The sequence below is a fragment of the Macaca fascicularis genome, chromosome 6 (assembly GCF_037993035.2).
Source record: "Macaca fascicularis isolate 582-1 chromosome 6, T2T-MFA8v1.1".
Lineage (NCBI taxonomy): Eukaryota > Metazoa > Chordata > Mammalia > Primates > Cercopithecidae > Macaca > Macaca fascicularis.
This window is the reverse complement of record NC_088380.1, coordinates 80,754,727-80,777,244: the sequence shown is the minus strand read 5'-3', so window position 1 is coordinate 80,777,244 and position 22,518 is coordinate 80,754,727. Positions and strand designations below refer to the sequence as shown.

The 22,518-nt window shown below is 45.5% G+C and overlaps 1 protein-coding gene and 1 non-coding gene across 5 annotated transcripts in view; both read right to left on the bottom strand.

The window, feature by feature from the left end:
* The window catches only part of F2RL1 (F2R like trypsin receptor 1), a 75,976-nt gene that overhangs the window by 31,898 nt on the left and 21,560 nt on the right, over positions 1 to 22,518 (bottom strand). The window contains exons 1-2 of one of the 4 annotated variants that reach the window (XM_073993650.1): positions 10,206 to 10,337; positions 9,782 to 9,918 (exon numbers count right to left, since the gene is read on the bottom strand). The exons of 1 other annotated variant lie outside the window; for it this stretch is intronic. The gene's annotated coding sequence lies outside the window, so the exon portion shown is untranslated. Of the gene's footprint in view, positions 1 to 9,781; positions 9,919 to 10,205; positions 10,338 to 22,518 lie in introns of those variants that run through there. 2 more of the 4 variants (XM_073993649.1, XM_073993652.1) reach the window with 2 other exon arrangements.
* LOC123574298 (small nucleolar RNA U13) lies at positions 16,909 to 17,012 on the bottom strand. Its single transcript, XR_006699181.1, has one exon. It is a non-coding gene; the product is annotated as a small nucleolar RNA U13 (small nucleolar RNA).

Genomic DNA, 22,518 nt, shown 5'->3' with positions numbered 1-22,518 from the left:
TTTTTTTGTGTATTTTTAGTAGAGACGAGGTTTCACTATGTTGGCCAGGCTGCTGATCTTGAACTCCTGACCTCGTGATCCACCCACCTCAGCCTCCCAACGAGTTGGGATTACAAAGGCATGAGCCACCACGCCCGGCCTTTCTTGACTGCACTTTCTGCTCTTGCTATCTCCTCATCCCCTCCCATTTTTTTCCATCAAATGCTGATAGGGACACCAGGCTTCCATCCCCACTACTCTATCTATCTTGCCAAATGCAACAGTTAACCTTCAGTCTCTATCTTGCTCCCCTCTTGGCAGCGGTTGGCTTCCAGGATACTGCTGTCTCTGGACTTTCCTCCTCCCTCCTTGACTGCTCCTTGTCAATCTATTTCCCGGGCTTCCTCCTCCACACACTGGAGAGCCCTGAGGGTCAGATATCTTTTCTACCTGTGACCACTCTCTAGGTGATCTCACCCAGTCCTGTGACTTTAATTACTATCTTTACTCTGATAACTACAGTCCCCAACTCTGACCTCTCTCCTGAACTCAGGGCTTGTATATCCTAATAGGCATCCCAAGCTAATGTGTCCAAAACCAAGTTTTTGAATTCCAACCTCAAAGAGGTTCTTCTCAAGAAGTCTTCTCGGTCTTAATAACTGGCAGCCCTCCCAGCTTGTCTGGCCAAAAGGCTTGGAATGCAAATTCTCCTGACTACTCACTTTCTCTCCCATCCAACCCATCAGCAAATCCTTTTGGCTTTACCTTCAAAATATTTCCAGAACAAGATCAACTTTTGCAGTTTCCTCTTGCTCCCACCCTCGCCCAAAACACCAGCCTCCCTCTCCCAGTTCTCAATAGCCTCCCAACTGGTTTCCTTTTGCCCACCCCTGTCTCCTGCATTCCAGCCCTCACACAGAAGCCTGAGTAATCCTTAAGAAGGTAAACCAGACCTTGGCCCATTTCTGTGCAAACTCTCCAAGGCTCACGTCTAACTCAGAGCAAAAGCCAAAGGCCCCCTGCAGGATTAATTTCTGGTCCTCTGTGCTCCTCTCCTACCACTCTTCCCTTCCATGCTCTCTCCAGCCACACAGGCCTCCTTGTAACTTCTAAAATACATCAAGCACTTTAATTTCTTCTTCTCCAAGCCACCTGCTAACCTCTCACCTCTTCAGGTCTTGGCTCCACTGTCACTCCATCAGGGTGGTCTTTTCATTTATTTATTTTTTAATTTTTAAATTTTTGTACAGACAGGGTCTTACTATGTTGCCCAAGCTGGTTTTGAACTCCAGGACTCAAGTGATCCTTTTTCCTTGGCCTCTCAAAATGCTGGGATTACAGGTACCACCTGTACAGAATATCCCCTCCCCAGCATCATTCTCTCTCCTTACCCTGCTTTCTTTCCTTTACTTATATTGTATGTCACTCCCTCACATGCTGTGTATCTATTGGGGTTTTTTGGCTGTCTGTGGCCCCACTTGAATATAAACTCCATGAAGTCAGGGATTCTGTTCACAGCTGTATCCTCAGCTCCTTGGCCCCTGCGTGGTACATGGTAGACACTCCATGAAGATTTACTGGATGACTTCTGATGTTGAAAAATACTTTATGCAGGAATGTTAGGGGTGTGACCATTTTTCCTGCTCCTTTGAATAACTAGGTCACTAGGAGTTAAAAAGAAAGGCAAACATGGCTGGGCATGATGGCTCACGCCTGTAATCCCAGCACTTTGGGAGGCCGAGGCAGGCGGATCACCTGAGGTCAAGAGTTCGAGACCAGCCTGGCTAACATGGTGAAACCCCGTTTCTACTAAAAATACAAAAATTTAGCCTGGCGTGGTGGGGTGTGCCTCTAATCCCAGCTACTCGGGAAGCTGAGGCAGGAGAATCGCTTGAACCCAGGAAGTGGAGGTTGCAGTGTGCCGAGATCGCACCATTGCACTCCAGCTTGGGCAAAAAGAATGAAATTCCATCTCAAAAAAAAAAAAAGAAAGGCAAATGCGTGTTTCCTAGAAGTTGTTGCCTGAAACACAGAAAACAGCTGCCTTTTTAATCTTACCACAGGATCATGTCTAAAGGCATCTATTTGGGGCCTGAGTGTGCATGTACAAGGAGTCCAGCGGCGCTTCACCTGGGTCTGCAATGCCCTAGCTGGTCTCTTCTGCCCATGGTTTTCTCATGCTCCCCTACCTACCCCAACACTCTCACACCGACCTCCTTGTCCTCTGAGTCTCACTGCCTATAGAGTCCTGATGGTCCGTGCCCAACTTCTCTCTCCCTTCCCCCATCAGCTTTTCCTCTCTTCACTCTCAGCTCTTTCTCTAGACCCTTTCAAAGTCATTTATAAGCCTGCATGACACATGTCTTTGTTTCCACATGTCTTTGTGCCCCTCCTCACCAAACCTCTTAAGACCATGAAGCAGGCCGGGCACGGTGGCTCATGCCTATAATCCCAGCACTTTGGGAGGCTGAGGCGGGCAGATCACCTGAGATCAGGAGTTTGAGACCAGCCTGACCAATACGGAGAAACCTTGTTGCTACTAAAAATACAAAATTAGCCCGGCGTGGTGGCACATGCTTGTAATCCCAGCTACTAGGGAGGCTGAGGCAGGAGAATCGCTTGAACCTGGGAGGTAGAGGTTGTGGTGAGCCGAGATCGTGCCATTGCACTCCAGCCTGGGCAACAAGAGCGAAACTCCGTCTCAAAACAAAACAAAACAAAACCAGACCATGAAGTATTTGAAGTTGGGGGTTGTATCTTACTCATCTTTATATCCTTAACCCGTAATACAGTACCTGGCACATTGTAGATGCTCAAAACCTGTTTGCTGAATGACTGAATAAAGTCTCCATTGTTGACAAGCTGACTCCCCAGGACAGGCTGAGCTCATTCTTGGCAAAGATGTGCTGCAACATGGCCTCCAACCAGCATGCCCTGCCTTTCATTTCTACACACACAAGACCACCTTCAATAGCTAACTCTTAATTAAACAAGATATTTGGGCTCACTAAGCATTTATTGTCTATTTATAATGTTCTGGTACTGTACCTAGCAGTTGATAAAGATAAGTTGGTGCCTGATTTATTGGTCCAAGGTACATCAGCTACCATTTCTTCATTAGGCCTCTCTTTATAACTCAAAACAATGCACACCTTCCCCACATCAGAGGGTGCACAGCACGGAGGATTGGTTTCAGGCAGAGGAAGTAAAGCTCTGTGTGTGGTTAGGACAGTGGTATGTAAGGGCTGGAGTCAGACTGCCTCGTTCAAACCCAGTTTTCCTAATAGCTTTCTTCATAAGGTTATTGGGAAGATTAAATGAGATAATGTGTCCAAAGGACATAGATTATGACAGTGCCTGTAATCCCAGCACTTTGGGAGGACGAAGTAGGAAGATCACTGGAGGCCAGGTAGGTGGGGGAGCATGAGAAGACAATACCGACCTGGCCAACATAGCGAGACCCTATCTCTTTAAGTTAAAATTTTTTAATGAAAAAATGTTTAAAAAGAAGAAAAAAAAAAAGGACATAAATTATGACCAACAAATGCTAGCTGTTATTATCATCACAGATTAGACCTTTGATCCTTTGATATGAGATTCTACTTTATGAGGTATTGTGGTTCCTCCTCCTCCTCCTCCGCCTTGGCCTCCGCCGCCTGGGCCTCCGACTCTGCCTCCGCCTCCTCTGCCTCCTCCTCCCGCCCTTCCTTCTTTTTGCGACGCAGTCTCGCTCTGTCGCCCGGGCTGGAGTGCAGTGGCTTGATCTCTACTCACTGCAAGCTCCGCCTCCCGGGTTTATGCCATTTTTCTGCCTCAGCCTCCCGAGTAGCTGGGACTACAGGCGCCCGCCACCTTGCCCAGCTAGTTTTTTTTTTTTTTTTTTTTTTTTTTTTTAGTAGAGATGGGGTTTCACTGTGTTAGCCAGGATGGTCTCCATCTCCTGACCTCGTGATCCGCCCATCTCGGCCTCCCAAAGTGCTGGGATTACAGCCATGAGCCACCACACCCGGCTTATCTTTTTTCTTTAAAATAATACAAACTCGGCGGGCGCAGTGGCTCAAGCCTGTAATCCCAGCACTTTGGGAGGCTGAAGCCTGCAGATTGCTTGTGGTTGGGAGTTCAAGATCAGCCTGACTAACACAGTGAAACCCTGTCTCTACTAAAAATACAAAAATTAGCCGGGCATGGTGGCAGGCACCTGTAGTCCCAGCTACTTGGGAGGCTGAGGCAGGAGAATCATTTGAACCTGGGAAGTGCAGGTTGCAGTGAGCTGAGATTGCATCACTGCACTCCAACCTGGGTGACAGAGACTCCGTGGAAGGGAGAGGGGAGGGGAGGGGGGGGGAAGGGATGGAAGGGAAGGGGGAAGGGAGCAATAAAGATAAATAAAAAAGAAAAACGATAAATAAAAAAGCAGGGCCTTCACTATTATGAGACAAGATTAAACTCGCCTGAACTTACAAAAAGAATATAAGACTGGGTGCCATGGCTCATGGTTATAATCCTAGTACTTTGGGAGACCAAGGTAGGAGGATCGCTTGAGCCCAGGAGTTTGGGACCAGCCCAATCAACATACTGAGACCCCCATCTCTACAAAAGATAGAAAACATTAATCCCAGCTACTTGGCAGGCTGAGGGGGGAGGATCGCTTGAACCCAGGAAGTTGAAGTTGCAGTGAGTCATGGTTGTACCACTGCACTCCAGCCTGGCCAACAGAGTGAGACCCTGTCTCGAAAAAAAAAAAATGTAATTTATAAGATTGTTAAAACAAATTTGAATGGTGGTTCATGCTTGTAATCCCAGCACTTTGGGAGGCCAAGGCGGGTGGATCACGAGGTCAGGAAATCGAGACCATCCTGGCTAACATGGTGAAACCCCGTCTCAACTAAAAATACAAAAAATTAGCCAGGCATGCTGGCATGTGCCTGTAGTCCCAGCTACTCGGGAGGCTAAGACAGGAGAATCACTTGAATCCGGGAGGCAGAGGTTGCAGTTAGCCAAGATCGCGCTCACTACAGCCTGGGTGACAGAGTGAGACTCCATCTCAAAAAAATTAAAAAAATAAAAATAAAAACAACTTTGATGACATAGTATGCTAATTTACATGCATTTTCTCTCGTTTCCCTCTCTCTGCACAGTTAACAATGAAGTCAGCATTCACATTTCTATGGCTTTGAATATATGTCTAGTGTTTTGAAAGAGCAGCTATTTCCAAGATTGTGTTTTAGGATCTGATAATATATTGTCAGAGGCGTTTAAACCAGAGCAACTCCATCTTGAATAGGGCTGGGTAAAATGACGCTGAAAACTGAGCTGCATTCCCAGATGGTTGAGGCATTCTAAGTCACAGGATGAGATATGAGGTCGGCACAAGATACAGGTCATAAAGACCTTGCTGATAAAACAGGCTGCAGTAAAGAAGCCGAAACCGGCCGGGGGCAGTGGTGCATGACTGTAATCCCGGCACTTTGGGAGGCCGAGGAGGGCAGATCACTTGAGGTTGGGAGTTCGAGACCAGCCTGGCCAACATGGAGAAACTCTGTCTCTACTGAAAATACAAAATTAGCCGGGCGTGGTGGCACATGCCTGTAATCCCAGCTACTCGGGAGGCCGAGGCAGGAGAATTGCTTGAACCCAGGAGGCGGAGGCTGTGGTGAGCTGAGATCACACCATTGCACTCCAGCCTGGGCAACAAGAGCGAAACTCCGTCACAAAAAAAAAAAAAAAAAAAAAAAGAAGCCAAAACCCCCCAAAACCAAGATGGCCACGAGAGTGACCTCTGGTCATCCTCACTGCTATGCTCCCACCAGTGCCAGGACAGCTTACAAATGCCATGCCAACATCAGGAAGTTACCCTATATGGTCTAAAAAGGGGAGACATGAATAATCCACCCCTTGTTTAGCATATCACCAAGAAATAACCAGGCCGGGTACAGTGGCTCACACCTGTAATGTCAGCACTTTGGAAGGCCAAGATGGGCAGATCACCTGAGGTCAGGAGTTCAAGACCAGCCTGGCCAACATAGTGAAACCCCATCTCTACTAAAAAAAATACAAATATTAGCTGGACATGGTGACGGGCGCCTGTAATCCCAGCTACTCCGGAGGTTGAGGCAGGAGAAACACTTAAACTTGGGAGGCGGAGGTTGCAGTGAGCCGAGACTGGGCCATTGCACTCTAGCCAGGGCAACAAGAGTGAAACTCCATCTTAAAAAAAAAAAAAAAAAAAAGATAAAAAGAAAAAGCCATAAAAATCGGCTCTGTCTATGGAGTGGCCATTATTTATTCCTTTACTTTCCTAATAAACTTGCTTTCACTTTACTCTATGGACTCGCTCTGAATTCTTTCTTGCATGAGCTCCAAGAACCCTCTCTTGGGGTCTGGATTGGGACCCCTTTCCTGTAACAATATCACACCGAAAGGCAAGCTTAGGAGCCTGGAAGACTTCACTCAGTGTGAAAGAAGTCTCTCTCAAGGGGTGATCCTCTAAGAATGCTTTCCTATCATCTTTGGTCAGAATAATTCTTTGCTTAATTGATTTTTCTTATTCATTATGAAACATAGTAGGGCGAGAATTAAATCAAGGAAGCAGGAAGGAAGGGAACCATCCAAGGAAGGGATGAAGGAGGCAGACGGGGAAGGGGAAGAAGACAGATGGGAATGAAGAAAATGGGCCAGAAAGAGGAAACTGATGAGGAGAAGAAGGGAAAAGAGGCAGTAGATAAACCAGGAGGGCTTGGGCCTTGGTCTAGAGAACTGGTGAAAGAGGCTTTTGTTGCTGTTGTGAAGCGGGGCCCATTCAAGTCTTCCCTGCTCCCTGAAGCATCTCCAGCCCTGTCTGGTGTTTATCTCTTCTGAGCTCTGAACTCTAGTCCAGCTCTCTTTCCCTGAGCTCCATCCTCATCAATCTGATCTCCATCTAGGTGTCTAGTAGATATCTCCAATGCATCTGACCTTCCCCAACCCTATGTAAGCTCTGTGAGGCAGAGATTTGGTGTTGGTTTGTTCACTGCTGTATCCCAGAAGCATGCTTGGCACCAAGCAGACATTCAATAACTATTAGTTGAGTGGATGAATTAATAAACTCCTGTAGCAGCAACAGTCAAAAGTACACAATATGCTTTTACTGCATTGGCATGCTGATGTTTCCTGCTTGTTTAATGTTCCCAGCAGAACTGCAAAAACCCTTTAAGATCAGGGACCCTGTGCTTTTATATTCCCATTGGTGTTTAGCACAAAGCTGTGCCCATAGGTGATTTGTTGACTGATTAAACAGCAAGTCCCACCAACAGTACAAGCTCATGGCTAGAGCCGCCTTTCTCAAATAGTAGGAACCACATACTAACTCAAGAAAAAAAAAATGTTAATTCATATCCAGAAATGTCTAAGCACTTCGGCTTGAGCCTTGTGACTTGTTAGTGGTATAATACTTTTCCTGTGTTTGATTCTCATCCTCTTTAATAGAGTATGTCTCATTTACACATCTGGATTTTAAGCAGAGTTTTTGAGTCTTATTCTCCTTCTATCCAGCCTTCAGTGGCTCACCAGCACAATGTGAGCACACAGGTAGAGCTCAGCCCAGTTCTGCCTGTGGGCTTCTGACTTTGATTAAACATAGAGGCCATGCAGTGCTGGAGGCCCCTTGCATACGATGGTACAAATCCTTCAAATCCCTGCTAGGCTGAAAGATGGGGTTCTGATTTGCTGCTAGTGACATCACCCTTCTGGTAACCTTCCTCTCCAGATGTGCCTCTGCCTGTTTATCTTAGAGCCTCATTTCACAGCAGCAAAAAGACACAACAGGAAGCAAATGTCTGAAGCTGTTCCCATCCATTCCAGTGTCTCATAGCCTATCTTTGACACAAGAGCAGCTCAGAGTCAATTATGTTGGATTCATTCACTAGGAACTTTTTCCCACCACAGTCCTTGTTGTGGGTGGAGCAGTCTTTTGTTCTAGCTGGTTTGCTGTCTCTGTGGAATTGCTATCAGAATGGCTGTTTGCTATTGCAATGACTAAGAGCTGCATCATCGCTAGGTTAGGAAGCAATTATCTGAAAACAAATTCATTTCCTGAGTCATGTAGCTGATTTAGCCTGTGCCACTCTTTCCCCCTTCCACCCACCAACATTTCACCAGTTAAACAACCAAAATGTCCTATTCGTACCTCCTGCTCTATTTGTCAGGAGATTATATATCTGATTTAGATGGATCAACAGAGTTATTACTTTTCTCTGTGTTACTCAATCTGTCCTATTCTAATCCCATATTTATTTTCAAAAGACACATGGTTTTCTGGATTAGTTTATTTGGCTTTCACTCCTTTGTGTGCTGAGTGACTAACATTGCATTCATGAGCTCAGCATCCTTGCTTCCTTCTTTCTGCCTTGTTTTAAAGGTATGAATACTTTCACATCTTCTTCATATTCTGTATTCGTTTCCTGTGACGGCAGTAACAAATTACCATAAACTAGATGGTTTAAAACAACAGAAATATATTCCCTCACTGTTCTGGAAGCCAGAAGTCTGAAATCTGTATCACTGGGTGGAAGCGAGCTGTCAGCAGGGCTGTGGGCCTTTGGAAGGCTCTAGGGAAAATCTGCTTCTTGTCCCTTCCAGCTCCTGCAGCTGCAGGCATTCCTTGACATGTGGCCGTATTATTCTAATTTCTGCCTTGGTGGTCACATTGCCTTCTCTCTTTCTGTGCGTCTAATCTCCGTTTGCCTCGCTTGCGCAAGGACACTTGTGATGGTCCACCCAGATAATCAGTGATAATCTCCCCATGGCAAGATCCTTAAATTAGTCACATACACAAAACCCATTTTTCCTTATATGGCAACATTTACAGGTGCTAGGGATTAGGGACTGCTATCTCTGGATGACCATTATTCAGCCAACCACACTTTCAATTCCCTGCTCTCCACAATGCCCACAGTATTTTGTATGTAGTTTAAAAAGTTGGTGAGGAAGATAAGGAAAGGAAGAACAAAATAAAGGAAATAGAGGATAGTCAAAGAGGATTTTTTTGTAATCCTAGCACTTTGGGAGGCCGAGGTGGACGGATTACCTGAGCTCAGGAGTTCGAGACCAGCCTGGGCAACACGGTGAAACCTCGTCTCTACTAAAAGACAAAAAATTAGCTGGGTGTGGCGGCATGTGTCTGTAGTCCCAGCTACTCAGGAAGCTGAGGCAGAATGGAGGCAGAAGTTGCAGTGAGCCGAGATTGTGCCACTGCACTCTGTCATGTCTCTGAGCCCAAGCCTGCAGGTATACATCCAGGGGGCCTGAAGCAACTGAAGAATCACAAAAGAAGTGAAAATGGCTGGTTCCTGCCTTAACTGATGACATTACCTTGTGACATTCCTTCTCCTGGACAATAAGTCTCTGGAGCTCCCCACCAAGCATCTTGTGACCCCCGCCCCTGCCAGCAAGAGAACAACCCCCTTTGATGGTAATTTTCTACTACCTACCCAAATCCTATAAAACTGCCCCACCCCTAACTCCCTTTGCTGACTCTCTTTCGGACTCAGCCCACCTGCACCCAGGGGATTAAAAAGGTTTATTGATCACACAAAGCCTGTTTAGTGGTCTCTTCACACGGACGCGCGTGACACACACCAGCCTGGGTGACAGAGCGAGACTCTGTCAGAAAAAAAAAAAAAAAAAGAGGCCGGGTGCGGTGGCTCATGCCTGTAATCCCAGCACTTTGGGAGGCCGAGGCGGGCAGGACACGAGGTCAGGAGATGGAGACCATCCTGGCTAACACGGTGAAACCCCGTCTCTACTAAAAATACAAAAAAATTACCTGGGTGTGGTGGCAGGCGCCTGTAGTCCCAGCTCCCCCGGAGGCTGAGGCAGGAGAATGGAGTAAACCGGAAGGCGGAGCTTGCAGGGAGCCGAGGTCTTGCCACTGCACTCCAGCTTGGGGGACAGAGACTCCGTCTCAAAAAAACAAAGAAAAAAAGAGGGTTTTTTTGTTTGTTTGTTTGTTCGTTTTTTTTTTGGCTGTGATTTCCTTTTAGCAATAGAGTGGTCTTCCTGGCATGGGCTCCCGCTTCCTGCTTCCTGGGGAAATATGAGCTTGCAGGAGGTACCCTACTCTGGCAGCCAAAGGAAGCACAGACATTCATTTCCCCTTCTCCTTGGTAGTCAGGGCACTGGCATATGATACTGGCTACACCAATCAGACATTCCTACCCAGGATTTTTGACTTTTGAGGGCTTTAGTACCTGCGTGTCAAGAGAATGACAGATTGTTTCTAAGATGGCAGGGTCAAGAGTCCAGGAGCAGCAATGGCCCGTGTCTGGCGGCTATGGCAGTGGCACTTGCCTCCCACTCTGACTGTTGCAGTGGCAAGGTCTGTCCGAGTTCTTTCTCTGCTTTTTGGTCTCCCCAGGTTCCTGCTCACTCCCCTACCCTGGTTCTCCCACATTCCTGCATATTCAGTGAACTGCTGAATACCCAGCCAGGACATTCCTTTTCTGTTTAAGTTAGCCCCCAATTTGGCCCCTGGTGTTTGTAACCAGGAACTCCCCTGACTTAGAAACTACCAGTGGAAAGGCTCTATTTTTACTTATTTATTTGAAAGGCTTTATTTATTTATTTATTTTTGAGACAGAGTCTCGCTCTGTTGCCCAGGCTGGAGTGCAGTGGTGCAATCTTGGCTCACTGCGGCCTCCACCTCCTGGGTGTAAGCGATTCTGCTGCCTCAGCCTCCTGAGTAGCTGAGATTACAGGTGCTTGCCACCATGCCCAGCTAATTTTTGTATTTTTAGTGGAGACGAAGTTTCATCATATTGGCCAGGCTGGTCTTCTGACCTCAAGTGACCCACCCGCCTCAGCCTCCCAAAGTGCTGGGATTACAGGCGTGAGCCATCGCACCTGGCTATTTATGTAATTTTGAAAGGTCAACTAATATAAAGAGAAAATTAAAGGAAAACATTTGTATAAAATAACTATTTGTATATAAAATAATACTATACATAATTAAAGGAAATAATATTTATATAAAAATGTGTACTCCGACATGTAAATGCATGCGTGTGACTACATTAGAGGACCCCACAAATTTACAGCAGGGCCTGACCATGCCTTACTGAATGGAAACACAGGTCACACACCAGTCATAAAGTTTGGATTAAAGGCCTCTGACAAATGAAAGACACAGATGCATATATACCTACTTGTAGATGCATGCACAGAACAGGAAACTAGAAGAATGCTCCGTAACATGCTGGCCAAGGTTACCTCTGAGGAAGGAAGTGGCTGGAAGTTGTGAAGAGGAAAGAGGGACTTTCACATTTTGCTCTGTCTTTTTGCATCCTTTGCATTTTTTATTTTTACTTTTAGAGACAGGGTCTATCACCCAGGCTGGGGTGCAGTGGCATTATAGTTCACCATAGCCTCAAACTCTCAGCCTCAAGTGATCCTCTTGCCTCAGCCTCCCACAAAACTGGGACTACAAGCACGTGCCACCACACTGGCTAATTTTTATTTATGTATTTTTTTGTAGAGATGGGATCTCACTATGTTGCCTGAGCTCATCTTGAACTCCTGGCCTCAAACAATCCTCTCACTTCAGCCTCCCAAATTGCTGGGATTAGAGGCGCGAGCCACTGTGCCTGGCCCAATCTGCATCTTTAATAAAATCAGTGCATTCCTTTTGTAATAAAACCGTGAAAGGGAGGAAGGAAAATGATTGGATTAGCATTGTGTGTGACAAGCATGTGGTAAGTAGTCAGGTGAGAAAAAGTGAAGAAGGGCAGGGTTGGGCAGGTTTAATGATGAAGACGGCAGCTCCAGGGAGGAAAATGCATTGTTTGCTTCCATTGAGGCCATTCAGATGAGTTTGGCAATTAGTGGCTGTGTGATCCTGAGCAAAGTCACCTGTCAGGTGTGTTATCCTGAGGCCATGGCGCTGCCTTATGTATAGCATCACACTGTTGTTTGTGTTAATACTACTACTACCCATAGGGCAGAAATCCTTATCTATGGAGCTGGCAGCTGTGTCCAAATAGCCAAGTATCCAAGTGGTCCTGCCCCCATCATCTAGGGCTGTCTGATTGTAATTCACTTGCAATGTGATCTCTGCAAGCCAAATGCCTGGAGGACCTTCATTCTTTGGTCTATTCAAGTGACATTAATTGACTACAAAGCTAAATAGAATAATTATTTGCTCACCAAAATGCATGTTTTGAAAATGGCAGTGGATTTAAATTCCTACTCTATGACTTACTAAATATTCTCTGAGTTTTTGTTTCCTTATCTATAAAATGAGGATAGCATATATTTACTGCTTACGGCATGTTAGGAGAAATAAATAACAATGTATATCAAGCTCACATTAGAGTCCCTATTACACTTTAGGTCACTATTATTATTATTATTATTAGAGATGGGGTCTTGCTCTGTCACCCAGCTGGAGTGCAGTGGTGTGATCTATATGTGGGACTATAGGTGTGAGCCTCTGTGCCGGGCTAATTTGGTGTTTATTAGTGTTGTGATCTCCAATTTTATAGCATGGGCATTGCTGTGATCTGAATGGTTATGTCCCCACAAAATTCATCTGTTAAAATCAAACCCCCAATGCAATGCTATTGGAAGGTGGGGTCTTTTGGGAGGTGATTAGATCATGAGGACTATGCCCTTGTGATGGATATTAGTGTCCTTATAAAAGAAGTGTGGCTGGGCATGGTGAGTCATGCCTGTAATTCCAGCACTTTGGAAGGCTGAGGCGGGCGGATCACCTGAGGTCAGGAGTTCAAGACTAGCCTGGCCAACATGGTGAAATTCCGCCTCTACAAAAATACAAAAATTTGTTGGGCATGATGGTGGGTGCCTGTAATCCCAGCTACTCAGGAGGCTGAGGTGGGAGAATCGCTTGAACCTGGGAGGTGGAGGTTGCAGTGAGCCAAGATCGTGCCATTGCGCCATTGCAGGCCATCCTGGGCAACTGAGTGAGACTCCATCTCAAAAAAAAAAAAAAAAAAAAAAAAAAGAAGTGTGAGGGAGCCTGCTTGCCCCTTTTGCCATTCGAGGACACATAGAAGATGCTATCTATGACAAAGTGAGCCCTCACCAGATACCAGATCTGCCAGTCCTTGATCTTGGACTTCCCAGCCTCCAGAACTGTGAGAAATCAATTTCTATTACTAACTATGAGAAATCAATTTTGGTTGCTTATAATTTACCCAGTGTGTGGTATTTTATTATAGCAGCCAAGTTGACTGAGACAGACTTCAAGTTGCTGGGCACTGATATTATAGTTTTCTCTTTTTCCATCTGTCTTAGTTCAGGCTGCTGTAACAAAATACCATGGACTGGATGGCTTATAAACAGTTGTAAATATATATATATATATCTTATTCTCACCTATTGTCCCTCAATAAATATATATCCTATTGGTACTATATCTCTGGAGAACCCAAATTAATACAATTATGAGTGACAGATTGAAAAGATTATGGATCTCTATTATGGTCTTCTGAAGATTCCAAATTATTTATTTATTTTATTATTATTATTATTTATTTTATTTTATTTTTTTGAGACTGAGTTTCGCTCTTATTGCCCAGGCTGGAGTGCAATGGTGTGATCTCAGCTCACTGCAACCTCCACCTCCCAAGTTCAAATGATTCTCCTGCCTCAGCTTCCCAAGTAGCCGGGATTACAGGCATGTGCCACCAAGTCTGGCTAATTTTGTATTTTTAGTAGAGATGGGGTTTCTCCATGTTGGTCAGATTGGTGTTGAACTCCCAACCTCATGTGATCTGCCCGCCTTGGCCTCCCAAAGTGCTGGGATTACTGGCGTGAGCCACTGCGCCCGGCCTATTGTTATTTGGAGGCAGGGACTCACTCAGTTGCCCAGACTGGAGTGCAGGGGCACGATCTCGGCTCACTGAAATCTCTGCCTCTTGGGCTCAAGTGATCCTCCCACCTCCGCCTCCCAAGTAGCTGGGACTATAGGCACACACCACTATGCCCAGCTAATTCTTATATATTTTTGTAGAGATGAAGTTTTGTCATGTTGTCTAGGCTCGTCTTAAACTCCTTGGCTCAAGTCATCTGCCTGTCTCAACCTCCCAAAGTGCTGGGATTACAGGCGTAAGCCACTGCATCTGGCTTACCCAAATTTTTAGTTTAGTAGGCAGTTAACTTGGCTGAACTCAAATTCCGAATTTTGCCTCCCCCATGGTGAGTGAACAGCTGGAGCCTCTGTTTATTTTAGCCTTATCTGAACTGCTTGGAGTCTACCCTGTGCATGCAGAGTTGGAGGTCTGCCAGAGACGTGGGTAGCCTCCTGCTAGAGCTGGGAACCAGAGTTGTCAGGTGTGCTATCCTGAGCCAATATATACACATATCTGAATGAATTGGCTCATGTAATTATAGAGGTTGAGAAGTCCCAAGATCTGCAGCTGGCAAGCTGGAGACCTGGGGGAACAAATGATGTAAATTCCAGTCCAAGTCCAAGCCCAAAGACAGAAGCCTAATGTTCCCAGCTCAAAAACAGTCAGCCAGAGAGAACAAATGTTCTATTCAGCCTTTTTGTTGTATTCAGGTCTTCAATGATTGAATAAGGCCCCAAGACATTGGGGAGGGCAATTTGCTTTACTCAGTCAACCTATAGAAGTGTTCATCTCATCCAGAAACACCCTCAGCGTTACACTCAGTATGCTTAACGAAATATCTGAGTATCCCATGGTCCAGTCAAGTTGACACATAAAATGCACAGATAAAATCCAGCCTTTTTTTTTGAGACAGAGTTTCGCTCTTGTCGCCCAGGTTGGAGCACAATGGTGCTATCTCAGGTCACTACAACCTCTGCCTCCCAGGTTCAAGCGATTCTCCTGCCTCAGCCTCCTGTGCAGCTGGGGCTGCAGGCCCGCGCCACCATGCCTGGCTAATTTTTGTATTTTTAGTAGAGACAGGGTTTCACCATTTGGCCAGGCTGGTCTCGAACTCCTGACCTCAAGTGATCCCCCCGCCTCGGCCTCCCAAAGTGCTGGGATTATAGGCGTGAGCCACTGCGCCCAGCTAAAATGCAGACTTTTATGGCAGATGAGTGGAAAGGCAAGGGAAGCTGGTTAAAATGAAGATTCTCAGAATCTACCGGTCACCTGCTGAATCTTTGCCCCAAGAAATCTGTGTTTTTACCAAGTTTCTCAGGCCAGGTGTGGTGGCTCATGCCTGTAATCCCAGCACTTTGGGAAGGTGAGGCAAGTGGATCACCTGAGGTCAGGAGTTCGAAACCAGCCTAGCCAATAGGGCAAAACCCTGTCTCTACTAAAAATACAAAAACTAGCCAGGCATGGTGCTGGGCACCTGTAATCCCAGCTACTTGGAGGCTGAGGCAGGAGAATCACTTGAACCTGGGAGACAGAGTTTGCAGTGAACTGAGATTGTACCACTGTACTAGCCTAGGCAACACAGTGAGACTCCATCACAAAAAAAAAAAGAAGTTTCTCAAAGATTTCTGATTTACATTATAATAGAACTGCTGCTTGAGATTCTGGAAAGATTCATTAAGTTCATTATATATGGACTTAATGCTCAATCTGAAGGATGTTGGAATAATAAGAATAATCATGGGAAACAGTCAGGGTCTTTCTCCTGATGGCATATGGGGCATTTTCAAGTGGGATGGGAATAGTTAATGTGTGATCTAAGTGTTGATCTAATACAGGGCAGAAACCAATATGAGCAATGCTCCAGGGCACAACCCCTTACTCACCCACACCTCAAAATAATTTTACCAACTGTTCAAAGTCCAAGTGACAAAGGGCAGTGCTGGTTGTCATTGTTCTTGGGTGAGTCATACTATACAGTTTACTAATTCCTCTTCCTCCTCAAAGCTGCCTTTTTCCCATCTTCTAGGGGTTGAGGATTGTTTTTTTTAATCACACTCCACAAATGTGAACGTCTTTTTTCTATCACACTACCAGGATCTCTCTTTCTTCTTTCTCTCTAACTGTGCGTGTGTGTGTTTGCACACGCGTGTGTATGTGTGTTTCTGAATTTTGGACAATTTTTATGAAGTTCTATAGAATGTAATTTTTTTGTGTGTGTATGCACGAGGCCAGGTTTTAAAATATATACATTTATTTAATTTTTTAAATATATGTAAAATTGTTAAAGTATCACATACCTACAAAAAGTGTACATGTCAGCCAGGTGTGGTGTCTCACACCTTTAATCCCAGAACTTTGAGAGGCTGAAGCAGGTGGATCATTTGAGGTCAGGAGTTCAAGACCAGCCTGGCCAACATGGCAAAATCCTGTCTCTACTAAAACTACAAAAATTTGCCAGGCGTGGTGGTGCGCACCTGTAGTCCCAGCTACTGGAGAGGCCGAGGCAGCAGAATCACTTGAATCCGGGAAGCAGAGTTTGCAGTGAGCCAAGATTGTGCCACTGCACTCCAGCCTGGAGGACAGAATGAGAGTCTGTCTCAAAAAAAAAAAAAAGTACATATAAGTTTGCAGTTTCATAAATTTTTACAAAATTCATATACATAGAACCAGAATTCAAATCAAGAATCAGAATACTACCGGAATCCTGGAAGACTCACTCATGCTGTTTTCCAGTCATGAATTCCTACCCGGGTAATGTGAGCCAAAAATGAAATTATAAGCTCCTCCCCCAAATGACTGAACAGACCCTTCCTCTCCACCAGGAGGATTTCAAACCGGGGTAGGAGGGTCAGCTATGCCTCATTATACTCTACTCCCATTGGAATTCAGGCACAGCTGGCCAGCATTAACATTAAAACAGAGATCTTATGACTGACAAAGCAGACTCTTTGTAGCAATAAAATACCAAATTCCAACCTGATTCTAGTATAGCATCACATTCAGATAGCAGACCCTGAAAGGAATGAAAATCTTTTGCCCCAGAATATATTTCTTTGACATATTTGTATTTATTATTTTTCCTTTATGTCAGACAGGTAATGTGCCAACATCCTAACGAGGTTTGAGGGTGGCACATCTGATGCATGCATGTGAACGCCCTATCATTACACTCTTGAACTACAAAAGGATCGACTTTGACGTATTTTTTAAATGGCTCTGCAAAGCTGTATTTTGTGGGGGAAATTTACTTTCTATAGAGAATCCCCTTCCCTTTCCAAGTCTTTTTCTGATCCTGAAGAGATTGGCCGAGAGACCAGCACCTTTTAAAGTTCTAAATAGAAAACATTTGCCATCTGTTGCCTCTAAGGGTGGTCACCTGTGAGACTTTATCTACATAATAAGAACCTTGCAAATCTCCACAAGTCCTTATCTTAACCCAAACACTCCTTTCTATTGATTCCAGGTCTCCAGGTAATAACTCTTTCAACCAATTGCCAGTCAGAAAATCTTTGAACCTACCTATCACCTAGAAGCACACTTCCCCCGACTTGAGTTGTGCTGCCTTTATAGATAGAATAAATGTATGCTTCACATGTATTGATTGATGTCTTACGTTTCCCTAAAATGTATAAAACTAGGCTGTAACTGAACCACCTTGGATACATTTCTCAGGACCTCTTGAGACATTTCTCAGTCTCTTGGGCCATGGTCACTCATATTTGGCTCGAAGTAAACCTCTTTAAATATTTTACAGAGTTTGACTTTTTTCGTCAACAGTAACAACTGTTCTAACTTCTAGAATAATAGATTAGTTTTTAGCTGGCAAAACAGCTCACACCTGTAATCCCAGCATTTGGGGAGGTTGAGGTAGAAGGATTCCTTGAGCCCAGGAGTTTGAGACGAGCCTGGGCAACACAGTGAGATCTCATCTCCACAAAAAATTAAAAAAATTAGCAGGGTGTTGTGGTGTGACTGTAGTCCCAGCCACTTGGGAGGCTGAGGCAGGGGGATCACTTGAGCCTAGGAATGCAAGGCTGCAGTGAGCTAAGATCACACCATTGCACTCCAGCCTGGGTGATAGAGTGGGACCCTGTCTCACTCTAGAACTTTAAAAATGGGTTAGTTTTGTCTATTTTTATTTTGTATTTTTATTTTTGAGAGATGGAGTCTTGCTCTGTCACCTAGGATGGAGTTCAGCAGCATGATCGCAGCTCACTGCAACCTCTGCCTCCCAGGTTCAAGCCATTCTCCTGCCTCACCCTCCAAAGTAGCTGGGATTACAGGTGCCTGCCACCATGCCTGGCTAATTTTTGTGTTTTTAGTAGAGACAGGGTTTCACCATGTTGGCCAGGCTAGTCTCGAACTCCCACCCTCAGGTGATCCACCTGCCTCGGCCTCCCAAAGTGTTGGGATTACAGGCATGAGCCACCGTGCCCAACCCAGTTTTGTCTATTGTTAAAGTTTTGACCTTTACATTATACGAGTAGAACTGTAAACTATGTACTCTTTTTTCGTCTGGCTTCTTTTGGTCCTCACATTGTGAGATTCATTCAGGTTGTGGTTTATAGTTCTAGCTTATTCATTCTCATTGCTGCATAGCCTTTCATTATATGGATACACCTTCTTTTTTTTTTTTTTTTTTTTTTTTTTTTTTTAACCAGGACCCTGAACACAGGCCACCATTGTGAAAAGAGAAAGCACAGCCACATGGTTGCAAGGTCAGTCTCCCAAGGAAATGACTAACCAGTTTGCTAGGCTGTCTTGAACAGCAGGCATATAGGGGTCCTACGTCCACATTCTATCTTAAGGTATTCCTCATCATGACAGAACAATACAGAAAGATACACAAAGCACACCAGATTCACTACAGTTTAAGATTAGCCTGAGTAATCCTTTTTTCCATTAATCAAAACTTTACAGAGGAGATAAACAGTGATTTTGTTTTTGTTTTTTATTGTTGTTGTTTGTTTTTTGAGCCAGAGTCTTGCTATGTAGTCCAGGCTGGAGTGCAATGGCATGATCTTGGCTCACTGCAACCTCCACCTCCCGGGTTCAAGCGATTCTCCTGCCTCAGCCTCCCAAGTAGCTGGGACTACAGGCACTTGCCGCCACACCCGGCTAATTTTTTGTATTTTTAGTAGAGACGGGGTTTCACCGTGTTGCCCAGGCTGGTGTCGAACTCCTGAGCTCAGGCAATCCGCCTGCCTCAGCCTCCCAAAGTGCTGGATTACAGGTGTGAGCCACCACGCCCGGTATAAACAGTGATTTTTACCATTCATTTTACCGGTTTGTAGAGAGGGAGCATGCGGCATGTATTGCCTGAGGCATTGCCTGAGGCAGGGTGGGAAAAGCGAAGAGCTCAGGGAGACCAGAGAAAGACCCACCCATGGCTCAAAAGTTCAGGTGGCTGCTTGTCCGTCATGAAGGGATCTTTTCCAGCAGTCCTGTCAGCTCTCAAGTTTCCCCTTTTAGGGAGGAAAAAGCTCCCCATGTCCCATGATTCTGTACCTGCCTAATCCTGTCACCCACAGTCATCAGCAAAGAGTGCAAAGCAGATTATTCCAAAGAGAGTAGCAGTTAACATCCTATAGTGCCAAACCCATTCCTAGCCGAGAAGGACTTTACTGAGAGGGGCCTCTAACCCTCCTAAGTTGGGCCTTGAACCCAAGGTTGGTCAAGTGTCCTTGCCTTTTATTGAGAGGAGCCTTTAACCCTCTTTGTCTTAGGAGAGACCCTTCTAACTTCTTTAAGTTGGGCCTCTCACACAATCCCATTCTTTACCCAGGTACCCCACCAACTTACCCAAAGTCAACCAATCTATTTCCTTTGAGTGAGGGGATTTCATCCCTTCAGGGTTCGCCAGAAAGATGTTACCGGACCCTACCACTTACCCAAAGTTAGCCTTTGTGTCAGGGGTTTCCGCACTATAGTCCCTTCTTTGGTTGCCAACAATATGTTACAATAAAAGGGTCCTGATCCATACCCCAAGAGAGGGCTCTTGGATTTTGTGCCATTAAGAATTCCTAGCAAGTCCCTAGAGTAAAGTGAAAGCAAGTTTATTAGCAAAGTAAAGGAACCAAAGAATGGCTACTCCACAGACAGAGCAGCCCCAAGGGCTGCTGGTTGCCCATTTTTATGGTTATTTTTTGATGATACGCTAAACAAGGGGTAGATTATTCATGCCTCCCCTTTTTAGACCATATCGGGGACTTTCTGATGTTGCCATGGCATTTGTAAACTGTCATGGTGCTAATAGGAGTGTAGCAGTGAGGACGATCATCACCTTCTTGGTTTTGATGGGTTTTGGCCGGCTTCCTTACTGCAACCTGTTTCATCAGCAAAGTCTTTATGACTTGTATCTTGTGCTGGTCTCCTATCTCATCCTGTGACTTAGAACACCTGACTGTCTGGGAATGTAGCCCAGTAGGACTCAGCCTTATTTTACCCAGCCCCTACTCAAGATGGAGTTGCTCTGGTTCAAAGGCCTCTAACCATCATAGATCACTGGAACTTCAAACTCCTGGCCTCGGGTGATCCTTCCATGGTGGCCTCCCAAAGCACTGGGATTAGGAGTGTGGGCCATCATGACCAATCCTACCCATATCTTTTTTTTTTTCTTTTTTGAAACAGAGTTTCACTCTGTTGCCCAAGCTAGAGTGTGGTGGCACAATCTCAGCTCAATGCAGCCTCAACCTCCTGGGTTCAAGCAATTCTCCCACCTCATTCTCCTGAGTAGTTGGGACAATAGTCACCTGCTACCGTGCCCAGCTAATTTTTTTTTTTTTTTTTAGATGGAGTCTCACTCTGTCGCCAGGCTGGAGGACAATGCTGCCATCTCAGCTCACTACAACCTCCGGCGCCCTAGTTCAAGGGATTCTCCTGCCTCAGCCTCCCGAGTAACTGGGATTACAGGCACACACCACCACGCCCAGCTAATTTTTGTATTTTTAGTAGAGATGGGGTTTCACCATGTTGGCCAGGATGGTCTTGATCTCCTGACTTTGTGATCTGCCACCTCGGCCTCCCAGAGTGCTAGGATTACAGGCGTGAGCCACTGCACCCAGACATGCCCAGCTAATTTATTATTTTTTGTAGATACAGGATCTCCCTTTGTTGCCCAGGATGGTCTCAAACTCCTGGGCTCAAGCAGTCGTCCTGCCTCCGCCTCCCAAAGTGCTGGGATTATAGACATGAGCAACCACACCTGGTCCCATTACCTTTTTGTTTGTTGTTTTTGAGATAGGATCTTACTTCATCACTCAGGTTAGTGTGCAGTGATGCGATCATGGCTCACTGTAGCCTCAACCCCCCTGGCTTAAGTGATTCTCCTGCCTCAGCCTCCTGAGTAGCTGGGACTACAGGCACATACTACCATGCCCAGCTAACTTATGCATTTTTTGTACACACACTAATAAATACTACAGGCACACACCACCATGCCCAGCTAACTTACGCATTTTTCGGCCTCTCAAAGTGCTGGGATTACAGGCATGAGCCACTGCACCCAGCCCGAGTAATTACTTTTTAATGATACGTAGTTATGAATGTGTATATGTGCTCACAATATATTAAGTGCAAATTACAGAACTGCATTGTATGCTCTATTTCTGATATATATAAATTAATTTATTTCTTTCAGACAGAGTCTTGCTCTGTTGCCCAGGCTGGAGTGCAATGGTGCAGTCTCAGCTCACTGCAACCTACACCTCCCAGACTCAAGCAATCCTCCCACCTCAGCCTCCCAACACAGCAAAATCAGAGTTTTGCTGTGTTGCCCAGGCTGGTCTCCAACTCCTGAGCTCAAGCGATCCGCCTGCCTCGGCCTCCAGAAGTGTTAGGATTACAGGCATAAGACACTGCACCCAGCCCCCATCCTATTTTTAATGGACATTTGAGTGTCCAGTGTTTGGCTCTTGCCAACAGTGTGAAGCATAGTTTTTATACTGAGTCCTGGTTTTAAGAGGGAGTGTTAAGTATTCAAGTTAAAAAACAAAAAAAAAAAACAAAAAAACAACAAAAAAACACAAAGACTGCTTGTGGCAAATAATAGAAACAAATGAACATTCCACAGATACCTTTGTTCACCCTAAAAATGGCTCCCAGGGTTGGAAGCCCATATGGGAAAGAGGAAAAAAGAAAGAGAGCCCAGAGCCGAGAGTGATTTACAGTTCAGCCTGCCGCCCCTGTTCGCTTCTCCAAGGCAACCCCTTGCCCCTCCTCCTAATTTGGCCTAAATCAGTAGCTTTTCTTTTTTTTTTTTTTTTTTTTTTTGAGACGGAGTCTCACGCTGTTGCCCAGGCTGGAGTGCAGTGGCGCGATCTCGGCTCACTGCAAGCTCCGCCTCCCGGGTTCCCGCCATTCTCCTGCCTCAGCCTCCTGAGTAGCTGGGACTACAGGCGCCCGCCACCGCGCCCGGCTAATTTTTTGTATTTTTAGTAGAGACGGGGTTTCACTGTGGTCTCGATCTCCTGACCTTGTGATCCACCCGCCTCGGCCTCCCAAAGTGCTGGGATTACAGGCTTGAGCCACCGCGCCCGGCCAATCAGTAGCTTTTCAAAACACCTGCTGGGTATCCAGTTTAAGGGCTCTATGATAGATTCATTGTTATGTGGTCAGCGAACCAAGATGGGGGTGGGTCATCTCGTTAGAACGAACAGTTAAAGCCCTGTGAAGTGCTATCCAGAGTTCTGACCTT